General features: G+C 45.8%; 1 protein-coding gene and 1 pseudogene across 9 annotated transcripts in view; one reads left to right on the top strand and one right to left on the bottom strand.

Annotated features, from left to right (window-relative positions):
- Positions 1 to 775: 775 nt before the first annotated feature.
- Positions 776 to 21,151, top strand: part of TLN2 (talin 2) — a 495,231-nt gene continuing 474,855 nt past the window's right edge. For 8 of the 9 annotated variants that reach the window (XM_024997998.2, XM_024998001.2, XM_024997999.2 and 5 more), the window contains exon 1: positions 776 to 911. The gene's annotated coding sequence lies outside the window, so the exon portion shown is untranslated. Of the gene's footprint in view, positions 2,440 to 21,151 lie in introns of all 9 variants that reach the window. The other variant, XM_059890836.1, reaches the window with a different exon arrangement.
- LOC101905367 (tigger transposable element-derived protein 1-like) lies at positions 11,011 to 12,982 on the bottom strand (annotated as a pseudogene).

The raw sequence follows: 21,151 nt of genomic DNA, 5'->3' as shown, positions 1-21,151 counted from the left end.
CACCCACAACTCCAATTACCGAGCCCCAGTTAACATCTTGGTTTCTGCTTCCAGTCTTTTCTACCTCTCCACATAATTTCAAAAATGACATCATATAGTACATAGTGTTTTGCGATGTCTCCTGACCTCCAAAACTTCTCATTGTTTCAGGTCATCCTACAACATTTCCTAATGGCTGTGTAATTGCAAATATATATCATTGACTTTAAGGGCACAGTAGGCAGGAGAAAATTTTCTTCTGCTGAATTTAATAGATTACAACCCCTCATCCCTAAAAGCCGTTCTCTAAATCCCTAAATGACCTCTGACCTGGTGGGTTTTGGTGTCGGCGCGTGCGACACTTACAGAGAGGGACAATCCTGCTTGGGGTTCCCACCGACAGCATCGCTAAAGGACCCCAGAGCCCACCAGGTTCCTTGTGTTGGAACCTCACCTCGCTTCCCCTCCGCGGCGGGCCAGCGGTTTGGGGAAGCGCTCTGCGGACCCAGGGGCCCCATTCCCCAAGACGGTGCATTCCCTTCCTTTTTACACAGCAGACTCGAGCTCTGCGACAGTTCGGCCGGCGCCCCCCTTTGCCCCCGAAACCTCCCAGCACCGGACGGCTGGCTAGAGACCTAAGAGATGCCCGGTGGAGCCCGTGCCTGCCCAACCTCGGTGCCGCGCTGCGCGGCGGCCGAACCCTAGCCGCGCGGGGCCGCGCCGTCCCCGAGTGATGACGCGCTTCCTGCCCTCCCGGCGCTCCCGGGCCGTGCGCTCGCGCTCGCCCTCGGCTCTTGTTCCGCGCCTGGAGCCAGCGGCGGCGGCAGCGGCTGGGGCGGCTGCGGGAGCGGAGCGGTAGCTGGGCGCGCTGGGGGACGCCGGCTGCACTCCGAGGCAGGCGCTCTGCAGTGAGACAGTAAATGCATCCCCCGGTAAGGCGCACGGCTCACTCGGGTTTTCCTCTTCCTCCAGCTGCATGCACGTTGCATGAATTTCTCGTGTCTTTTCCCTCCCCTTTACAGAAGGAAAATGTGGGTGGTTTTCCCCTTCCTTTTGCATCTCGTGAGTGATGCCAATGCAGAAAAAACCTCGCAAAGCTCCCAGATTTGATGTTCTAGGGAGCTTTTTGCAGGAAAATAAAAATAAAATGAAATTAATGCACCTGTCTATTGCACATGTATGTTTTACTGCGCTGGACCCGAGCGCGGCGGTTTGCAAACAGCCTCACAGCCGGCTCCCGAGAGCGGATTCCTAGCTGTGGGCAGCTGGTCCCCTGCGGGGCTCCCCCTGGGTTTCCGGTAACTGGGCTTTGAAAAGCGGCCCCGCCTGTCTGGAGTGTCCCCTCGGCCCCGGCCGGGCCCCCGCGCCGGGAGAGTTGGCGCGGGCAGAGCGGCTTCGTTCCAGCACTGGTCGCCCCGACTCCAGCGCCACTTTGCAAACAAGTCTCCGGCCGGGCTCCGGGCAAAGACAGCCGGCCGGTGCGGAGCTCCTTTCCCAGTCCCGGACTCTCAGACCTGCCGATTCCACGATTGTGTTACTTGGCAATCTCGCCACTAGCAAACTGCTGGAAGCTGGGGGACCAAGAGCGAGGGGAGGATTGGGATTCAGTGCCGCCGCTGTCCTCGCGCTGGACCAGGGGCGCCCTCTCCTTCCTTGGCCCCAGGAGCTGAAATTTCGCCCCCGTCGGGAGCCAGGGGTCCCGGACACCGGCATTTCGGGATTCCCCAAGGGGACCGAGGAGCGACGTTCGAGGGCGCCATATTTTCAGTGGGTCTTGGCTACCGAGGGGAGTGGGCGAACAGCTGGTGGGCCGGGGGAAGAGCGCGGCGCCCCGGCAGGAGAGGCTGGAGCGGTTTTCCCCGGGAAAGTTTGTGCGCCCAGGCCGGCACGGAGGCGGCTCCACAGGGCGCGCACCGCGCCTGTCCCCGCAAGGGCGCGCGGGCTGCAGCGCGTCGCCAGGCCGGCTCGCCGGGGTTGAGGGCCGAGAGCCGCCGTCAGAGACTGCGCGCTCTGCCTGCCTCGGTCCACGGTCCCGCTGAGACGCGGCGGTCGGGCTCCGAGGCGCAAGGAACACGCCCCTCTCCTGCGGCCACGGCCGCCGGGGCGCTCCGCTGGAGCCGTGCGCTTGACCGCTTTTCCCGGTCGGGCGCCGGTGTGGACTGTCTTGCTGGCGCCAGGACCCTCCTGGGTGCCCATCAGAGCGCGGGAGCTCACTCCCAGCGTAAAGGAGGAGCCCCGGTTATCGTCCGTGGTTTGCGGTGACCCCGTGGCGGAAGACCAGCCCGAGCCTCCTCTCGACTCTCTGGCTGCGGCCGCGACAGCAGCAGCGCCCGCGGCTGCGTGCTCGGCTCTCCCCGCGGTGCCAGCTGGTGGAGGCGAGGTCAGGGGGACATTCCAGAAGTTGGGGTTTCACGGGATGCGTGGGGAAACTTGGATTTTTGCTGCCCGTGAAGAACCCAGGTGACTTGGGAAAAGGAGATTGATTCAGAATGCCTGTCTTGTGGTTAAAACTAACCTCTGGCTATTTCTAGACGGTGAGAGAGGGGAATGAGCGGAAGTGTTGGTGTTGTCCGAGACGCATTTAAAGACGCGAGAGTAGCGGGGCGGGGTGGGTGTTCTGGAGAACTGGACCCCCAGATATAATAAATTACAAGCAGCTCGGTGCTCTAAATACCACTGAACTTTGGCTTCTGATAGAACCCGGGGTGCTGAGTGGTGACATTCGTCAGGTTGAGCGCTATTCTCCTTTCTTCAGAGCTTGGAGTTGGCGACTTCTCGGGAGGGGGGCGGTGGGGAAATCTTTACTTTTGAGATAGATTGTGATCTCTGCTTTGTGAAGGGGCAGGGGAAGGGCGAGTTGGCTGACCTACAGTTCGCTGGCAGGAACGTGCCAGCCTTTTTCCTTGGCTAGAGAAATGATGCCATAGTATTGAGGTCATGTCAGCACTTTGGGGCTTCATCATTGGAAAGGCTTTATGGGATCACTGAGAGCATGTGGGGGAGGGGGGAGGCTTTCATCTCAGAGATGTGCCCTGTGATGTCAGGATTTAGGCTGCTCTTACGTCTGTCCCTTCAATAAATACTATCCAGTGAGAATGTCAGGCATTGAATTTCCAACATTTTATCTTCCTTGGCTGATCTGGGGTACCTATGCAAAAACCCGGGAGAGGCCATGGATGTGACAAGACACATGACCTTGAGAGAGGAGGGATACCTGCAAAAATGCTAATTTTGTTTTCACTGAGCCCTAGAACTGTGGAGAACAACCTGAGCCTAAGATACATTTTTCTAGAATTAGCATAATTAATTTAGGAGAGAATCAAATTAGTTGCTGAAAGCCTCCATCCCTTTTGTAAACTTGCCAGTCTTAGAAATGGTGCCTTGAATCAGAAAACACAGGGCTCCTCAGATTGGGGAAGTCCTTGGATTCTCTCTGCCTTTGTACCCACTCAGGTCATCAAGGAGTACTGAAGAATTATTAGAGGTTCTGTTTTTGGCATTGATGTGCTTTTACCTCCAAAGGGAAAGTGCACTTTTAAAACTTGGCCCTGTTCATTGAGTTATTGGGGATATTCTTTATAGGCATAGGTTTATTTATATGGGTTTTGAATTCATCTACTGTTAAATCTACTTGTTTGGGGATTTTCAAACAGTATTCCCTAAAGTATTTTTAAGCAAAGTCAGGTTTTAGAAAGAGGTGTGTGTGTGTTATTTGCTTTAGTCTAGTTTCTTCTATAGCTCAAATTATACTGATTCTCCCATTCCTCCTCTCCCTGTTACCAGCAGATCATTTGTTTCCAAGAGCAGTTAAGGATGGTTATAGGTGGTGAACAATTTAAATTTTTACCAACTGCTCAGAAAAAAAAAAAGTCTAAAGATGTATTTATTCATCTTAGTATTGTGCTTAATAACTATATGTATGTCACATATTTTTTGTGCATGTGCTAAACATTACATAATAAAAATCTAAAGTATTCTCAATAAAGCTAAAATTAAAAATTAAAAAAGTTTTATTATAAACCCTTGTATCTTCATTCAATATATATATTTTTTATGCCTCTCTTAACAAAGTGTTACAGATTGTGCTTTGTTGCCTCTTGCCTGATTCTTCAGAGAAGGCGATAGCACCCCACTCCAGTACTCTTGCCTGGAAAATCCCATGGACGGAGGAGCCTGGTAGGCTGCAGTCCATGGGGTCGCTAAGAGTCGGGCACGACTGAGTGACTTCACTTTCACTTTTCACTTTCATGCATTGGAGAAGGAAATGGCAACCCACTCCAGTGTTCTTGCCTGGAGAATCCCAGGGACAGGGGAGCCTGGTGGGCTGCCGTCTATGGGGTCGCACAGAGTCAGACATGACTGAAGTGACTTAGCAGCCTGATTCTTATTATAACTTCTTGGCTTGATCAAAGTTCCTGCAATTTTTTCCTATTAAGATTTTATAACTTCAAGAGGTTAGAAATGTTTATTCATTTTGGAGAATTGCCTGTCAAGTTACTGTGTGGTGTGTGTGTTGTGGTGTGTGTGTGGCATGCCCAGACTCTTGGGACAGTGTCTAAAATTTGTGATATCTGACATTACTACTTCAGAACTTTTGAGTCATAATGTTTTCTTGGAGGTTTGAGGTGGTGAATTAGCCAATACAGGAAGTACTAAAAAAGAGTTAAGTAATTCAAAGTTATTTTTATGGGTTAAAAAAAAAATTAAAGACAAGAAGGAAAACTTAATAAGCAGGACCAGAATTACAGCTTAACATATACCCAACTGGTGCCTTTTTAATTACAGTACTTTCCCCCAGAACTTTTTAATCCTATTACTCTTATATTTAATAAGGAGACTAGTTAAAATATAAGCCAAACAGAACTATTACAAATAATGGGGATAAATGCTGGGTATAACCAGATGTTTTGCCTAAAGTTAAAAGAGTTAAGAAATCTGAACTCTATCAAACTCCCCTGTAGGCTGTCCTCAATTCCCTTCCTCAATAAGCAGGAAATTTTCAAAGGCAAAAAAACCTTGGATGGCAGTGGAGATAAAACAAGAAAAGAACAAAATGTTTAAGGTGGACTTCACCTGTCTGTTGACCAAGCCTGTGGCTTAGTGGCAGGTGTCCCTTGGTTTTGAGAGCCTTTGATTATGTACCACCCAGAGCTGTGAATCAAGACGGCTTTTTTGCCGCTCTTTCACAGTGGGTTGTTAGAGTCAGTGCTAGGACAATGTTTCATTTCTCCGTTAACCAACAATTAAATTTCATCCAAAGTGATGTTGTTCTGAATATGTAGAATAGGAAGTGAATATTTGTATTTCCCTTTACTCTTTTAGCTGCACTCAAACAAAATTTTCTAAGTCTGCTATTCACTGCTATTCTGATTGTTTTTGAGGGTTTATTGTGTACTTAGACATCTCCTGGCCTCACCCCACACACCCAGTTCCTAGAACATGATCTTTTATACTTTATGCGTCTTGTAGATTGGGAGGTGGAGGAGGGCAATAGTATGAGATTAAATAGTACTTGAAGGACAGCATGATCAAAGATATGCAAAGGATGTGAACAGGCAATTCTCGAGATAAGGGGTATACAAATGGTCATAAACGTGAAAAGATTCTCATAACACATCACGGTCAGGGAAATGCAAATTAAAAAGCCAAGAACGGTTAGTTTTCTGTTCATCCAATTAGTGCGTGTTTTAAAGGTTGGTAACATCCTCTGTTAGGTGGGTTGGAGGCAACCCTCAGACTCTTGGTGGGAGTATGAATGGGTACACCCTTGTGGGAAAGCAGACAGTTTCAGTGAAAATTTGAAATGTGTATATTTGTGTATGCAGTCGCATATTTGGAATCCTTTCTTGCAGAAGTAGAAACAGCATGTAGGGATCTGTGTGTGAGGATGTTTGTTGCCAGATTACTACAGTAAATAAGCTAGAAGCATTATGAGTTTCCATCAGTAGGATGAATATATAGGGTCCATATATATGGACCCTCTCATCCATATATAGAGAGATTATTTTGTGAAGGATGTCTATGATATATGTAAATTAAAAAGTTGGCAAATATCATATGTGGTATGATACTATTTCTGATTTAAAAAAGAAGCCCTATGTGTATGACCTTGAAGAAAGATATGGAAGGACACATTAAAACCGAATATTGTTTAAAATTAGCTGTGGGGCGGAGGGGTGATTAACTTGCTCCCTATACACCTTGAATGGTTTACTTGCCTAAACATTCAGGCTTTTTTCATATGAAAACATTTTAAAGAATTATTTGGTTGATGAATAGGAAATTTGTCTGGAACCATTTTAGAAACAAAAACTGGGCAATATTCTGTTTTTTTTTTTTTTTCCTGATCCATTCTGCAGCAATCTCTTGTCTCTTTGGAAACTTTCAATTATCTTCTAAAATTCTGAGATTTCCCGACTTTAAGTGAAATCCTTCAGTATAAGCCTTGGCTTCCAGAAGAGCTATTTACCTTTGTCTCCCAGGACAGTGATGATAAGAGTTTGTGAAACCCTTTTCCTTGACTTTCTTTGATCCCATTCTGAAGGTAGAGGGGAGGTCTTCTGGCCAACTGGAGAGTCTTCCAGGAGACAGGCATCATGTCCTCAAACTTGGTTTTCCTGAGCCTGAGAGAGAGAGAGAGACATGAGTGTGTTAGTTGCTTAGTCATGTCAGACTCTTTGCACTCCATGGATTGTAGCCTGCCAGGCTCCTCTGTCTGTGGAATTCTCCAGACAAGAATGCTGGAGTGAGTAGCCATTCTCTTCTCCAGGGCATCTTCCCGATCCAGGGATCGAACCCGGATCTCCTGCATTGCAGGCCGATTCTTTACCATCTGAGCCATCAGGGAAGCCCAGAGCTGCTGCTGCTGCTGCTGCGTCGCTGCTAAATGATTCTGCTGGCATTTGAATCCCGGTCTCCATCCACACTATCTTTAGCTTAGCTGATTGCTCTACCTGGGTACCATTTTCAATCCTGCCTCTAGATGTGTTTTTTGAAACTTAATAGTATTTGAGTTCTTGGCAGTCACTACCAAAAAAATGAAACTTTCAAAAGCAGTGACACCTCCATTCACATTTTAAAAAGTACATATCACATGACTCTGAATGCTGGTGGGACACTCAGAATCTCAACCACTTGGAAGCCAGGGCTGTGCTGCAAATTTGAAAACCGTGCTTTAGATTCAGTGGTTTCCAGGTGTGAATGCCTCAGAATCCCCTGCACAGTGACTCTTTAAGACCCCATGGACTATAGCCCACCAGGCTTCCCCATCTGTGGGAAGGATATATCTAGGCAAGGATACTGGAGTGGGTAGCCATTCCCTTCTCCAGGAGATCTTTCCAAACCAGGTATTGAACCCAGGTCTCCTGCACTGCAGGCAGGAGATGGTGATTCTTCACCATCAGAATCACCTGGAGGACTTGTTAAAACCCACTTTGTTGAGCCACAGTTTTAGATTCTGCAAGTCTTGGGTGAGTGAGTAAAGTGAGTGAAGTCGCTCAGTTGTGTCCGACTCTTTGCGACCCCATGGACTGTAGCCTACCAGGCTCCTCTATCCATGGAATTTTCCAAGCAAGAGTACTAGAGTGGGTTGCAATTTCCTTCTCCAGACAATCTTCCCAACCCAGGGATTGAACCCAGGTCCCCTGCATTGCAGGCAGATGCTTTACCGTCTGAGCCACCAGGGAAGTCTTGGGTAGGGCCTGACAATTTGCATTTTTAACAAGTTCGCAGATGACACTGATCTTCCTAGTCCTGGACCATACTTTGCAAACCACTGGTGTAGGGGAACAGTTTCTTGTGTTTTGCAGCTGTTGTGTTCTTGTCCAGCCAGTGCTCTACCCTTTCATGGATGGAAGTTACAATGCCAGTCGAGGCAAATTAACTCAGTTTTATCAGTTTCACCTCGCTGAGAAAAAGAATTATTTGAGTTACTTTACTGAACTGTTGTCTGTATCCGATGTAGGTGTTTGGGGATATAATGATGTTTCGTACATGGATGTGTGGTTAATCTACAGTGAAAGTCAAAGTTCAGGTTTATTTTAAATGTTCTGTAGTGGATTCTCATGGGAAAGCAGAGAAGCCTATTAGTCTCTGGTTCCTGTTTTTTTGTTTTTCATCATACTCCCCTGGAGGGTGGACCCCTTCTGTAGGGTTCTCCACCCTGGCCACGTGTTGGGATCACTTGGGGATATTGATTTAGTTGGTCTGGATGGGGCCTGGACATTAGTGGGTAAGTTCTCCAGGTAATTCTAATATGTAGCTGGGGTAGAGAACATGCATCTACAGTTCTCAGGGTCACTTTGCCTTATTCTTTGAAGATGGTGTTCATCTGGACCACAGTCCCTTCTCTGATCAACATTTTTGGTAACTTGGGCATCTATGTAGATTGTCCACCCAACTCAGTCCTTTGACCAACTCTCTTTTAGTTATCCTTTCTTCTGTCTACTTCAGCCATCCCTCCCACAGTTATTCTTAGACTGCTGGTTCTCAACAGTTTTGCCACCCAGAGGCTATTTGGCAATGTCTAGAGACATTTTGGAGAAGGAAATGGCAACTCACTCCAGTGTTCTTGCCTGGAAAATCCCAGGGGTGGAGGAGCCGGTAGGCTGCAGTCCGTGGGGTCGGGAAGAGTTGGACATGACTGAGCGACTTCACTTTCACTTTTCACTGTCATGCATTGGAGAAGGAAATGGCAACCCACTCCAGTATTCTTGCCTGGAGAATCCCAGGGACTGGGGAACTGGTGGGCTGCCGTCTATGGGGTCACACAGAGTCGGACACGACTGAAGCGACTTAGCAGCAGCAGGAGCAGCAGAGACATTTTAGGGCTTCCCGGGTAGCTCAGTGATGAAAAATCTGCCTGCCAATGCGGGAGACGCAGGAGACTTGGGTTCAATCCTTGGGTCAGGAAGATTCCCTGGAGGAGGAAATGGCAACCCATTACAGTATTTGCCGGGAAAATCCCACGGACAAAGAAGCTTGGCGGGCTACAGTCCATAGGGTCTCAAAGAGTCGGACACGACTGAGCAACTGAGCACACAGGCATGCAGAGACATTTTTGTCTGTCACACCTTGAGGGGACATGGAAGTGCGTCAGGTATTCAGTGAGTGGAGGCCTGGGATGTTGGCAAACACTGTATAATGCACTCCCCCAGTACCCGCCCCCATATGTAGAGAATTACGTGGCCTAAAACATAAGCAGTGTCACGATAGAGAAACCTTGCCCTGGTGTCCTGGGGGAGTTTTTTTTTTCAAACCCCGATTTATAGGAGAAATACATCTTATGTGATGACCCAATGCAAATATACATACAACGGAACCAAGTTTCACAAACAGTGTTCACCCTTACTAGCTGTAATGTAGTCACATACTTTTTATTTTGTCTCATTAAAAAAAAATTGCTGGTCATGACCGGCTAAATTGATTTTATTACCCACTAAACTTGGAATCGCAAGTGTAGACCTTATCATTACCAATAACTGTACCTCCATCAAAATCTTGACAAGCATTCCCATCTGACCCTCGCCTTTTCTCTTTCGCCTTATTCCTGTTATTACCCAAGTGCACCCAGCCTGCACCCTCCAAGGGGCTCTGACCTGGTGACCCTTGCACTTCTTCATCCTCTGTCACCCTTATTATCTCTTCCCACTATGCCCCACCCTCAACCCCCACCCCAAGGTGCTTGCCTACATCCCACAACTTCTTTGACTATTTCTCCCTTCATCTTACTTTCCTAGGAAAACTCCATCCTCTGTCCACCCTGCTCCTGCCACAGGCTGATGAACCTGGCTGGAGAAAACCAGCCATCCTGTATCGTCTCACTTTTTATTTATGACCATAAACCTCCAGATGGACTCTTGGCACTGCAGAGCCCACTGTATTTCTGTCCCCACCTCACTGGCAGCTGATGACTTGGCTTATTTCACTGAGAAAAAGGAAGCAGTGGGAAGTAGTTTCATCATTTCCTCATGCTAAATCTGCTAGCCTACCTGCACTGTAGCTGCACAGCCCTGAAGCCTGTTCCCTGTTGGCATGCAAGGCTCTCACTCGTGCATGAATCTTCTTTCCCTTCTGCACCATCAGCTTTCTCCCTCTGATGGATCATCTCCATGAGAAACATACTGTAGTCTCTCTCATCTTGAGGGGAAAAGTACCACCAACACAACACTCTTAACCCAATATCCCAGTTGACAGTTCTCCCAATTCCTCTATTCTCCCTTGGAGTCAGTATCTTCCAAAAGAATTGTCATACATTCTGTTCCATGTCCCTCTCTCATTCTGTCTTGAACCCACCAATTTGGCTTCTGTCCCATCCCTTCACAGAAAGTACACTTCTCCAGGCGCCAGTGATGCCTGGTGGCCAGCGCTTAGTTGTCATTGCCTGTGGCCTCGGCAGCAGGTAGCCAGCTTTCTCTTTGGCTGTCTTCACTTGGCTTCTGCGCCACGGTCCTCACCTGGTTTTCCTCCTACACTCAGGCTGTTCCAGCTCCTGCTCTGCTGCTTGATCTCCTCCTCCTGGCTTCTGAAGGTGGGGGCTGTTCTCTCACATTTCACTTGACTTGGGTGTCTGTTCCAGTATCGCCTCCATAGAGGTCTTCCTAGGTCCCCCTTGTCCCTGCTCTCAGCCTCTTCCTTGTTTTCATATCACGTGTCATCCCCTGATAACAGGCATACCTAGGAGATGGTGTAGCTTCCGTCCCAGACCACTGCAATAAAGTGAATATCAAAGTGAGTCATACAAAGTTTCTGGTTTGCTAGAGTATATTTATACTATACTAAAGTCTATTACAGTATATAGGCTATATGTAGTATATAGTATATTATAGTAAATAGGCTTCCCTGGTGGCTCAGATGGTAAAGAATCTGCCTGCAGTGTGGGAGACCTGAGTTGATCCCTGGGTTGGGAAGATCCCATGGAGAAGGAAATGGCAAGCCACTCCAGTATTCTTTCTTGGAGAATTCTATGACAGAGGAGCTTGGCTGCAGTCCATGGGGTTGCAAAGAGGCAGACATGACTGAGCTACTGACATTTTCACTTTCATAGTCTATTAAGTGTGCAGTAGCATTGCATCTAAAAAACACCAATGTACATATCTTAATTAAAAATGATTTTATTGCAAAAAAGGGATAACCGTCCTCTGAGTCTTCAGAAAGTCATATTTTTTTTTTGGCTGGTGGAGGGTCTTGCCTTGATGTTGATGGCTGCTAACCTATTTTTGAGGTGATGGCTGAAGGTTCGGTGGTTTTGACCACATCTTAAAATAAGACAACAATGAAGTTTGCCACATGGCTTGACTCTTCCTTTCATGAATGATCTCTGTAGCAGGCAGTGCTGTTTGATAGCATTTTACCCACAGTAGAGCTTCTTTTAGAACTGGAGTCAGTTCTCTTAAACCATGCTGCTGCTTTTTCAACTGAGTGTATGTCATATTCTGAATCCTTTGGTGTCATTTCAGTAACCTTTACAGCATTTACGAGGAGCAGATGCCATCTCAGGAAACCACTTTCTTTGCTCATGCATAAGAAGCAGTTCCTCATTCATTCAAGTTTTCTCATGAAATCTAAGCAATTCAGTCACATCTTCAGGCTCCACTTCAGATTCTAATTCTCTTGCTGTTTCCACCACATCTGCAGTTACTTCCTCCACTGAAACCTTGAACCCTCAAAGTCATCCATGAGAGTTGGAATCAGCTTCTCCAGATTCCTGTTAATGTTGTTATTTTGACCTCTTACCACGAATCATGAATGTTCTTAATGGTATTTAGACTGGTGAATCCTTTCCAAAAGGTTTTCAGTTTGTTTTGCCCAGATTTATCAGAGGAATCACTGTCTATGGCATCTGCAGCCTTATAAAATGCAATTCTTAAAAGAATAAAACTTAATAGTTGAAATGACTCCTTGATCCATGGGCTACAGAATGGATGTAAAAATGAAAAACATTCATCTCATTGTACGTCTCCATCAGAGCTCTTGGATGACCAGGTGCATTGTCAATGAGCAGTAATATTTGAAAAGAAATTTTTTTTTTTTTTTTGGGCAGTAGGTCTCAACAGTGGGCTTAAAATATTGAGTAAGCTGTGTTGTAAACTGGGTGTGCTGTAATTCAGGCTTTGTTGATACATTTACAGAGCACAGGCAGAATAGCTTGAGTCTTTTTCTTAAGGGCTTTAGGACTTTTAGAATGGTAACTGAATATTGGCTTCAACTCCAAGTCATCCTCTGCATTAGCCCCTAAAAAGAGAGTCAACCTGTCCTTCGCAGAGCCAGGCATTGACTTCTCCTCTCTAGCTATGGAAGTCTTAGATGACATCTTCTAGTATGACTGTTTTATCTATATTGAAAAATCTGTTGTTTAGTGTAGCCGCCTTCATTAATGATTTTAGCTAGATCTTCTGGTTATCTTGTTGCAGGTTTTGGCGTCAGTACTTGCTGCCTCACTTTGCACTTTTATGTTATGGAGACAGCTTTTTTCCTTGAACCTCGCTAACCTATTTCTGCTAGCTTCAGGCTTTTCTCCTACAGCTTCCTCACCTCTCTCAGCATTCCTGGAATGGAGGAGAGTTAGGGCCTTGCTTTGAATTAGGCTTTGGCTGAAAGGAATGTTGTGGCTGGCTTGATCTTCTATCCAGACTGATAAAACTTTCTCCATGTCAGCAATAAAGCTGTTTCCCTTTCATATCATTTGTCTATCCGCGGAAGTATTACTTTCAATTTCCCTTAAGAACTTTTCCTTTGCATTCATTCACAGCTTGGCTGTTTGGCTCAAGAGACCTCGCTTTTGGCCTGTCTGGGCTTTTGACACGCCTTCCTCACTCAGCTTAATCATTTCAAGCTTCTGATTTAAAGTGAGAGATGTGTGACTCTTCCTTTCACTTGAACACTTAGAGGCTTTTGTAGGCTTATTAATTGGCCTAATTTCAGTATTGTGTCTCAGAAAATAGAGAAGCTGGAGGAGAAGGAGAGAGACGGGGAGCTGCTGGTTGGCGTAGCAGCCAGAACACATTTATTAAGTTCGTCATCTTATTTGGGTGCAGTTCACGGTACCTGCCAAACAATTATAATTGTTACATCAAAGATCTATGATCACACATCACCTTAACAAATATAATTATATCAAAAAGGTTTGAAATATTGTGAGAATTACCAAAATGTGGTACAGAGACAGGAAATGAGCAAATGTTTTTTGGAAAGATGGTCCTGATAGACTTGCTCAACACAAGGTTGCCACAGACATTCAGTTTGTAAAAATAGTGGCATCTGCAAAGCTCAGTAAAGCCAAGTGCAGTAACATGAGGTCTGCCTGTATTACATACATGATTCATTGCATGCCTGTCTCATGGCACTAGAATGTAAGCTCGTGAGAGAAACCATCCATGGCACCCTGTCCACAAGAGTCAAACAACATCTGGCACATGGTAGATCATCAACAAAATTTTTTTATTGAAATGTAATTGACTTACAGTGTTGTGTTAATTTCTGCTATACATCTCAGTGATTCAGTTTTATATATATATCTATACACACACGCACCGTTTTTTCCCATATCCTTTTCCATTATGGTTTATCCTAGGATATTGACTGTGGTTCCCTGTGCTGTGTGGTAGGACCTTGTTTACCCATTCTTTGTACTAGTTTGTATCTGCTAATCTCAGACTTTCGGTCCATTCCCCCTGCTCCCCCTCCCCTCATCTCCCACTTGGCAGCTACAAGTCTGTTCTTTGTGAGTCTGTCTCTGTTTCATAGATAGGTTCATTCAACAAAAAAAATGTGAGTAATTGATGAGGAAAACTTGTTGATTATAGAGTTAGCTTTGTGTGAGGAAAAATTATTGTTTTCCAGATTGGAGTTAAGGAAGAGAGTAGTGTTGAGGTAGAAAAGCAGCGTCTCTGGGGGACAGTATTTCTTAGGTCATGTGCTGAGATTTAGGGAGTCCAAGCACTGAATGAATGAAGCCTGTCCTTATTAAATACTTGTCGAGTGGGGGAAAGCACCTGCTGAGGACAGCTAGACCGAGACAAATGGCTGCCTCTCGCTTTTATCTCTGAAGAGGGGCTCTTAAGTGGTCTGCTTGCTAACTTGCCGCTGGGTTGAAGAGGTAAGTTCACTTGTCTTAAGTGTTTATCATTGACCTCAGTGTTCTGGTGAATTGTCTTGGTTCATCACTCGTCCCCAGAGTCCACTCGACCACACGGAGAGATGACTCTCTTTTACTCGCACAGTGTTTGAGGCCCTCGCAGAGTGAATTCCTGCAGATGGGTGAAGTGTTCTATGCTTCCCTCTGCACTACTCTCTCAGCCTCCAGACTTCGTGTGTTTAAATCAAGGCCCTGTCTTCTCTCGCTATTTGCATGCTTCATGACTGCCCATTTAATTGCTTGGCATCCGTGTCCAGGACCTAGTTTGATGTAAGTAGAGATATTTCCTGAGTGTAGCCTGAGGTCATGCATGGTAAATCTTCCAAGAAGAGTGTGGCTTATTCCTGGGTTTGAGAGATTACATCAAGGGCACTTTAAGAGGCTTAATTTTCTCCTTGAAGGGCTCTGCATTGGGCTTAGCATCTGTCACTCCTGGGCCCTCCCCATGGGGTGAAGGAGCTCTTCCTGTGGGTAAGATGTCAGCCACGGGCAGCCTGATATGCACCACACAGCCCTTGAGTCTAGTACTTCCAGGAAGAAAGAGTGATGTCTTGTGGGACATCTTTATTTTTATTATCAGTGTTTTATATTTATTTATTTATTTTTAAAAGGGTGCCTGAGTGGTTCTAGGTCAGCCTTTCTCTTTGACAGGGACAGAACTGAGTCCCAGAGAATGTGACTGACGGGGTCCCTTGGGACAACTGGCTCTGAATTCCCACCCTCCTGACCACCACGGCCTCCATTTTCTGGGATGCCCGGGTGAACCCTCACTTTAATTCATGACTATGATTCTAGGCTCTAGGCATGTATCATAATCACCAGTGGGGACTTCCGTGGTGGTCCAGTGGCTAAGACTCTGTGCTCCCAGTGCAGGGGACCTGGGTTTGATCCCTGGTCAGGGAACTAGATCCCACACACTGCAACTGAAAGACCTCGAATGGTGCAGTGGAGATTGGAGATGCCGAGGGCTGCAACTAAGACCCAGCACAGCCAAATACATAAATAAATATTAAAAAAAGTCACCAAGAAAACTCCTTAAACAGGCTGATTGTGCTAGTTCCCAGACTCCCCTCGATTTGGGATCTTGGCGAGCGGGACCTGGACACTATTTCCAGGAGTCATGTATGGATGTGAGAGTTGGACCATAAAGAAGGCTGAGTGCCAAAGAATTGATGATTTCAAACTGTGGTGCTGGAGAAGACTCTTGAGAGTCCCTTGGACAGCAAGGAGATCAAACCAGTCAATCCTAAAGGAAATCAATCCTGAATATTCACTGGAAGGACTGATGCTGAAACTGAAGTTTCATTACTTTGGCCACCTGATGCCAAGAGCCAACTCATTAGAAAAGACCTTGATACTGGGAACAATTGAGGGCAGGAGAAGAAGGGGGTGACAGAGGATGAGATGGTTGGATGGCATTATCGACTCAATGGACATGAATTTGAGCAAACTCCAGGAGATGGTGAAGGACAGGGAGGCCTGGTGTGCTGCAGTCCTTGGGGTTGCAAAGAGCTGGACATGACTGAGCCACCAAACAACAAAGGGAGCCTTCTAGGAGACATTGCCCAGAAAGGGTATGAAGAGGGTAAAATCAGCCAGGGCCTTGGGGACAGCTGCCCAGCAGGGGTGATGCTTGCCAGCCTTGCACTCTAGACAGACATGGCTTCTTCCTGAGGCTGTGTAATCATTTCAACCAGGCCAATCCGCTCTTCTCTCTCCCACACTCCCTCTGCTTACTGACTGTGATCTTGTGGGGTTCTGGGTGTAATGCATATTAGCAGGACTGTATATTTTCTTTGGGAGCATTTCCCAATGTGTTTTGCCACTTAGTCAAGAATGAAAGCTGTGTTCGGTTTGAGAGGATCATGTCCCGAGGGCTTTTATGGGTCCTCTTGTTTAGGGTCTCTGGGTGCCTGCATGTTGAAGGTAACTTACCAGCTCTCAGACCACTGGAAGTGAAAAGCTGCCCATAGGTGCTGATGGAAGAAAAAAGGGAGTCTGATTGGCTGTGTAAGGTGGGTTTGCACTATTTTGTCAGAATGAAAAATCACTTGCTTGCTCTCAGGCTGGTGAACTTCCAGAAGTGTTGGAGCTGTGAGTTTGTGACAGTTGCTACAGGTCCCAGACTGTGATGCCTTGTCCCCCAAGAGCTGGGTGTCTGATGGTCCTGACTGACAAGTAGAGTATATATAATTTTATGAATATACCTGATGAAGATATGAGAACAAGCCCTGTGGAATCTACAAGCCCTGTGGCAAAGTAGTGTCTCTGCTTTTTAACATGCTGTCTAGGTTGGTCTATAACTTTCCTTCCAAGAAGTAAGCGTCTTTTAATTTCACGGTTGCCATCACTATTTGCAGTGATTTCGGAACCCCCCAAAATAAAGTCTGCCACTGTATCCACTGTTCCCCATCTATTTGCCATAAAGTGATGGGACTGGATGCCATGATCTTAGTTTTCTGAATGTTGAGCTTTAAGCCAACTTCTTCACTCTCCACTTTCACTTTCATCAAGAGGCTCTTTTGTTCTTCGATTTTCACCATAAGGGTGGTTTCATCTGCATATCTGAGGTTATTGATATTTCTCCCGGCAATCTTGATGCCAGCACGTGCTTCATCCAGCCTAGCGTTTCTCATGATGTATTTTGCATACATCAAAAGCAGGGTGACAATATACAGCCTTGACGTACTCCTTTTCCTATTTGGAACCAGTCTGTTGTTCCATGTCCAGTTCTAACTGTTGCTTCGAGGAAGCATCTATTTCAGGCTTCTCTCCTTGGTTTGTTAATGGCCATCTTCTCCCTAGGCAGCTCTGTTTTTGTGTCCAGATTTCCTCTTTGTATCAATATAAGGACATGAGTCACAACAGATAAGGGAGTGAAAGTAAAAGTGTTAGTCGCTCAGTCCTGTTCGACTCTTTGTGACCCCATGGACTGTAGCCCGCCAGGCTCCTCTGTCTATGGGATTCTCCAGGCAAGAATACTGGAGTGGGTTGCCATTCCCTTCTCCAGGGGATCTTCCCAACTCAGGGATTAAACCTGGTCTCCTGCATTGCAGGCGGATTCTTTACTATCTGAGCCACCAGGGGAGCCTAGGACCCACTGTTAACAGTTTCATTTTAACTTAATTACCTCTGTAAAGACCCTATTTCCAAATAAGGTCACATTCTGAGGTTCTGGGGGTTAGGACTCCAACATTTTCTTTTCTTTTGACTGCACTGTGCAACATGTGGGATCTAGTTCCCAGACCAAGGACTGAACCTCTGCCCCCTGCATTGGAAGTACACAGTCTTAACTACTGGACCTCCCTTTTTTTTTTTTTAAAGGGAGCCCAAGTGGTTCTAGGTCAGCCTTTCTCTTTGACAGGGAAAGAACTGTCAGGGGATACTCCATGGAAATCTCTAGCATTTATTTTTTGATGGGATGCTATTTAAGGCATAACACATTGTTAGACAGACTTGTTTCTCAGAGTCTGCCTCTGACATGGAATGGTTGTTACTGAAGTTACCTCTTTAGGCTAAGGGACCCTTGCCTGCCATTCTGCACCTAACAGTTTCATTGACCTACACCTGGGACTTTATATTTTCCTAAGGTCTTGTCTGTATTTTCTGCCATCAGAACGGCCATGGCAGGCAGGAATTATTTCTACTTTGAGGAAATTGATACGTTCCAAGGTTTACACACTAAACACTGGGTACATTTGTTTTAAGTTCAGATTTTCTCCTCTGTATCTTAGATGTCTCCTGTAACAGTGGTGATTTCTCAAGTCTTGGTATGCATAAGAATCTCCTGGGAGACTCGTTTAAAATACTAAGATTTAGGAGACTTTGTGGAATGCTACTGAACCAGAAGCTGAGGTTGCAAGTAAGGAAGCAGTATTTTTATTGTTTCTGGGCCCTTCCCTGGAGGTCCAGTGGTTAACACTCCATGCTTCTACTGCAGAAGGTACGGGTTTGATCCCTGGTCAGTAAACTAAGATCGCACACGCCATATTGTGCAGCCACACACAGCCAAGTATTTTTATTGTTTCCCCTGGAGATTTTTTGATGCACTGCAATATGTGAGAACGTGTGCACTGTGCCGTGGAGGTACTTTTGGCGGGGAGGGAACCCACCAACACTGTCAAGTTCGCGTTTTTCTGTCGGTGGCTTTGGGAGGCCCTTGGAGACATCCTGAGAAGGCGCTCACTGGAATTGGGGTGCTTTGAGCCTAGAAGCACCTTCGTAGATCATGCCCCTGCCACCATACTGATGAGGAGGGCCTCTGGCTGCCAGGCTGTGCACACTCTCTCACCTAATGGACAGCAAATGTGTCTTGAACTTTCCGTGCTGTACAGACGCACCTTGCGGTGCAGTGGGGAGCGGGTGAGAGTTAAACTGTTGCCTTTGTGGTAGCACATAAGCATTGCATGCATTATCAAGGCAGAAATAGAGCTGGCAAGAGGACAAGAAAAATTTTGTGACTGTTAAGTATTCATCGTTATAAAATGGATTCACAGGAAATAAAGTGTGGTGGCGCGTGCCCAGTACAGAAGAAACACCTAGAGAAAATTTTGAAACCTGGATTTCTAGGCTCCAGCCCTAGAGATTTTTTTTCTAACGTGGTATTCAAAAATTCTGAGATACAAGTCTGGGGACCACAGAACTGGCAACACAGTATTAACGAAAGATTATCCCTGTGTAGTTCATCTGTTGATATTACAATGACATTCTCTCTGAATCACAAAAACATTCCTAAGCCTTGGCCGTTAGCCTGTAGATTATATAACTTATACTCAGGATCAATGTTCAGGTTATTTCACCAACTTGACTTTATTTTGATGACTGTATAACAAAACACATGCTCTCTTAGTGTATTTCTTAGAATGTGGTCCTTAGGTCAAGTATGATCAGAATTACCCAGGAATAAGGTTAAAGGATGAAGGTTAAATACTGTAGTTGCCCAGGCCCCAGGTATTCTAATTTGGTAGATCTGTGTGGGACCCAAGAATAGGGAGTTTTCATAATCAGAAGATTGTTAGGGATACTGAGGTTTCAGTGCCACTCAGCCAGGGTTTGGAAAACCCTGTGGTTTTTACCAGAGTCCAGCCAAATAGGAAGGTTAAAAACACTGTTAGAGACTTTGCTGGTGGTCCAGTGGTTAAGAATCCACCTGCCAATGCAGGAGACGTGGGTTCGACCCCTGGTCTGGGAGGATCCCACATTCCATGGAGCAACTAAGCCTGTGTGCCACAACTGCTGAGCTGGTGCTCTACAGCCTGCGAACGTGCAATAAGAGAAGCCACTGCAACGAGGAGGCCATGCACTGCAACCAGAGAGAAGTCCCTGCTCACCACAACTAGAGAAAGCCCACGTGTAGCAACGAAGACCCAGTATAGCCAACAATAAATACATAAAAATAAAATTAACAAAACACTGTTAGATTGTTTACAGTGGCATTTGTTGCCATTTTCCGACTTGTAATTCTTTTTGTAGTCTGAAGTTACCAGGACCTTGTTCTGCAGCTGGGATGTAATTTTAACAGATTTTTAGAGTTCTAGTTGAATAATCACCTCCCTCCCTTTTGTACATAAGCTCATGCAATTCATTTTAAGATACGTCTTAAAATGAAAGTTATGCTCCTTGTCCAGGTAAATTCCTTTGGAGCATTGATAGTCATGTGAAACTTATTAGAGATTTTTGGAATGAATTCAAGGAGGCTTTGTGGTTTTAAACTGCACAAGTGGCTAAAGATGACCTATGGTAGAAATAGGTTTGTATTCTTGGGCTCCATTTGTATATTTTAAAAAAAAGGTAAATGCTTTCATATGAGCAGGGGTGTTGTCAAGGGGAGGGACTCTCCCATTAGTAAAGGAAATTCAACTGCATTGACCAGTATATCTTGGTAGTTTCCATTCCTTGCTTTGTAGATGCATCTACAAATTGATTTTTTTTCCCCCAAAGACAAGATTTTCACTTCTAGGTTCTTCTTTCTGGCAGAATGGGGACCATTACTTTTAGAAAGAGAAGCTAGAGTTAGTTTTGTGTCATCAAGCCATATGTGCCCTCTTTACTTCATGTAACATATTCTTGGAAAGTTAGAGGTGAATAATCTATTTTTAACATTGCTGCAGAAACTGCATGTGTTTGTCAAAATCGATTGATCTCTACACTTAAAAAGGGTGAAATTTACTGTACATAATAATACTTAAATGAATCTGTCTCCAAAAAATGTGCCAGGGGAACTTGTCACTTTAACCATTCTTTTTGTGAATTAATTTTTGAATTCAAGATGTCGTTTGTGACGCACATGACTCCCCTGGGTTCGTCTTTGTTCCATACCTGTTTGAAAAGTGTTCTGTGTGCTTTACCTTCGCTGGTCCTTAGTGGGGTGGGAGGAGTGGGGACGGCACAGGACTGAGGGGTGGGATTTGCCTTCCACCCATTCTTTTTTGTGTGTGGGCTGTGCCGGGTCTTCACTGCTGCGTGGGCTTTTCTCTAGCTGCTGTGAGTGCGGGCTACTCTCTAGTGGTGTGTGGGCTTCTCACTGTGATGGCTTCTGTTGTGGAGCACGGTCTCTAGTCAAGTGGTCTTCAGTAGTTGCTCTGTAGCATGTGGGATCTTCCCAGACCAGGGATTCAACCCATGTCTCCTGCAGTGGCAGGAGGATTCTTTACCACTGAGCCACCTGGGAAGTCGCCTCCCACCCATCTGGATCATTTTCATCTCAGTGCCACATTTAGTGCATGGTGGAAGTTCACAAAGGTTTGGGGGATGAATAAAACCATCATGTTGATGGAGAAAGCGAGGTTCAGTTCCGTGAGGCCAAGTGGCTCGTCCAGATGTGAGGTCAGCGTGGCTGAAATGGGAGAAGAATCCTTCCTTCATGCCTCTGACTCCCAGACCACTGCCCTTCACCATCTTTTTTTCAACTTAGGTCTTGTAAATTCATGTGTTATCAGCTGGGGGTGTTTTAAACCTAGGTGTACCTGTAGCCTGTAGAGTGGAGGCATTCTGTTATCATGGAGGAGCCCTGGCTTTGAAATCATTCATCAGTTTGGC

The sequence above is a fragment of the Bos taurus genome, chromosome 10, assembly GCF_002263795.3.
Source record: "Bos taurus isolate L1 Dominette 01449 registration number 42190680 breed Hereford chromosome 10, ARS-UCD2.0, whole genome shotgun sequence".
Classification (NCBI taxonomy): domain Eukaryota; kingdom Metazoa; phylum Chordata; class Mammalia; order Artiodactyla; family Bovidae; genus Bos; species Bos taurus.
This window is presented reverse-complemented; position numbering and strand designations above follow the sequence as displayed.